This window comes from Etheostoma spectabile, chromosome 16 (assembly GCF_008692095.1).
Source record: "Etheostoma spectabile isolate EspeVRDwgs_2016 chromosome 16, UIUC_Espe_1.0, whole genome shotgun sequence".
Taxonomy (NCBI): Eukaryota; Metazoa; Chordata; class Actinopteri; order Perciformes; family Percidae; genus Etheostoma; species Etheostoma spectabile.
Genome location: NC_045748.1, coordinates 5,914,620 through 5,917,369, shown reverse-complemented (window position 1 = coordinate 5,917,369; position 2,750 = coordinate 5,914,620). Strand labels below are relative to the sequence as shown.

The 2,750-nt window shown below is 41.8% G+C and overlaps 1 protein-coding gene across 1 annotated transcript in view; it reads right to left on the bottom strand.

Annotated features, from left to right (window-relative positions):
* Positions 1-886, bottom strand: part of LOC116703890 (ras-GEF domain-containing family member 1B-B) — a 17,862-nt gene extending 16,976 nt beyond the window's left edge. The window contains exon 1 of the mRNA XM_032538928.1: positions 627-886. The gene's annotated coding sequence lies outside the window, so the exon portion shown is untranslated. The remainder of the gene's footprint in view (positions 1-626) is intronic.
* Between the last annotated feature and the right edge of the window lie 1,864 nt (positions 887-2,750).

Sequence of the window (2,750 nt, the reverse complement as noted above, 5' to 3'; positions counted from 1 at the left end):
ACACACACACACACACACACACACACACAAAACCACACACAGAGCTTTGTCTACATTATGGGTTTCTGACTGAGTCATAACACAGTAAAAGTAAAAGCTGACACGCTGTGTAACCACAGTCCTATCCCAGGTGCTGGTGAGTAAGTGTGTCTGACAGCCAGCACAATAATAAACTCACATGGGCGGTAAACAACAACAACAACAACAACAAAAAGTAGTTAGGAGGAAGCAAATGCAGTTAGCATTGTTTTTTTTTTTATCTTTACATATCACAAGCCAAGCTTTTCAGTTAACACGATTGTCTGAGTTAAGTTTTTTATTTTGTGAAATTAAATGTATTATAACCACGGGAGAAACCTTAATTGAAAATAATGTGAGCAAAATAGTGATGCTAAAGGCATGAATGCAAGGAAATAAAACCTTGGGGGGGGGAAAAAAACTAATTTCTGACTAAACGTCAATTATGTTAAGTAAAATATATGCCAACAGTCATAACGTCTCCATCGTTACCATACCAGATTTGCGTTCTTTCCGTAAACATATTTTTCTGAAAACGAAGCTTAATTCCAACAAAACCGAAGTTAGTTTCTAATAAAACCCCGTCATCCACACCCTGCACAACTTACCTCTGACGTGCTGCAGCTCAAGTCCGAATGCAATCTTCTCCCCAGCAGAAACAGAAGAAAACGCGAGGAAACAACGCTATCCAAACTGTTAGTAGGCTAATGTCCGCAGTTTGTCCTCCTCACACCGGGATAAAGCTGCACGACGTGGAAAATACAGATAAGTCTTTCAGCAGCGGGTCTGCACCGCGCTCCACTCCATTGTGTCTCCGCTGTTGATATCTGAGTCAATTATTTGAACCAGCAGCGCTGGAAATGAGCCTCAAAGCGAGGCGTATTCAAATGACTTCCACAGAGCCGGGAAATCCGACCAATGGCTGTACGGGGGAGGGAGCCTCTTGGGGCGAGACGAGCCAATCGCATTGGAGCAGTCGAAAAATCGAAATCGCCGCAGATTGTGATTGGCTGGCTCGCCGTCCCGTCGACTTCTTTCTTTTCAACCGCAACCAGGGGCCGCGAATGTTTTTGTTGGAGAGCTAAAATATGGAAGGTGTACGGTTTCCTTCAGGAATGTGTGTGTGTGTGTGTGTGTGTGTGTGTGCGTGTGTGTGTGTTGTTTTGTGTGGCGTGTGTGTGTGTGTGTTGTAAGTTGGTCTCAGTTACCAAAATCAAGATTTGAAGTAGCCTATGTCTCTTATGTGTGTGTTTTTTTTTTTTTTTACTTTACTACTGTCAGCGAGAGTTGCTACAGGATTCAAGATTACAACACATAGATGTAGGAAGGGAATTAGCTAGATATTCTATAAACTATACTTTGTTGTTAAAAACATACTGAAATAGTATTGAAGCGTTGCATATAACTCATCCAATTGAGTTTTTTTTTTCCTACTTACCTACAACGCTCCTTAGAACTGAGGAGAACTGAAGAGTTGGGTGACAATTCCCTGTGGGTTTGTGACTGTAACGTTAAATTCATATTACACACAGTCATGTGATCATTGGTAACATGAAATGTATTGGATAGTGCAGCTTTCATTGTTTTGCTAAAGCTGTGTCATTGTTGTGTGCAGCTGAAAGCCAGTTTGATCATGTTTTGTTGGATGTGTGTGTATTCAAGATTTCATTCACTTATGACATAACAGACATGTCACACACCACTTTTACACGCGAATGTCTGTGTGTAAAGTTAATGAACACACTCCCAGCAGACTGGTGCTTACAGGTAGGCCTAATTATGCCTGGGTATAGTCCTTCTCGCAATCCCCTAATGTGTAACTGTTCATTGGTAATCCATTAAATTGTACCTTTGAGTACATCTATAAACACAGTTGTTGGCGCTCAGCAGTACTGTGGCGTGTACACTATTCAGCACTGCTGGCAGTACGGGCAAAGTGGTAATTTACAGAATTCTTTTTTATCTACAGGAACGGTATTTACAGTATTACTTGTGCGTTGTTGCATTAACATTTTTTTCAAGAATTCTGAAAAACAGTCTTGATGACAGGTATTTTCCTGATATCCGATGGAGTTTTTGAAAGGATTTAACAACCCCACAAGGTTGGAGTAACAGGCTCCTCCACCCATAACCCAAAGTTATCCCTAAATTGAAGTAAAAACAAGAAGATTAGGTTTTCATGTAACAACAGGAACAGCGATCGTAGCGACGTAGCTTTTTTGTTCTCATGTGGCTCTTTTTTAGGCGTATGGGTTAACAGGTTTACTTTGTCAGAGTATAAAAACACACCTCATCTCTTTCTCTAAATGTTTAGAATATACTCTAAATATATATGCTATGCTCCCTCCAACAGTCTAATTTCCTCTAAAATATGGTAATTAAAGCGAGGTGGGTGCTCACCCATCCCTCCTCCTCAACTGCCACTGCACTGCTGCCATCCACCTCAGCACAGCCCAGGCCTTTTCATTGCATAAACATCAAATTATATAAACACAGCGTTAGATTTACAGCGAGGCCCTGCTGACGTTGTGGGCGGCGCTCATTTTTTGATCACTGACGCCTCTTACATTCTGACACATCACCGTTTATGCGAGAATAGCTGATCTCTGATTCTTACAGGCTGCAGGGTTTTCTCATTTCAGTAACCCAACTCCTACACCAGGCATCCGAGCGCACAGCTTCCGGCTGGTCTAGTATGCCCATGCATGCATACACACACACACACACACACA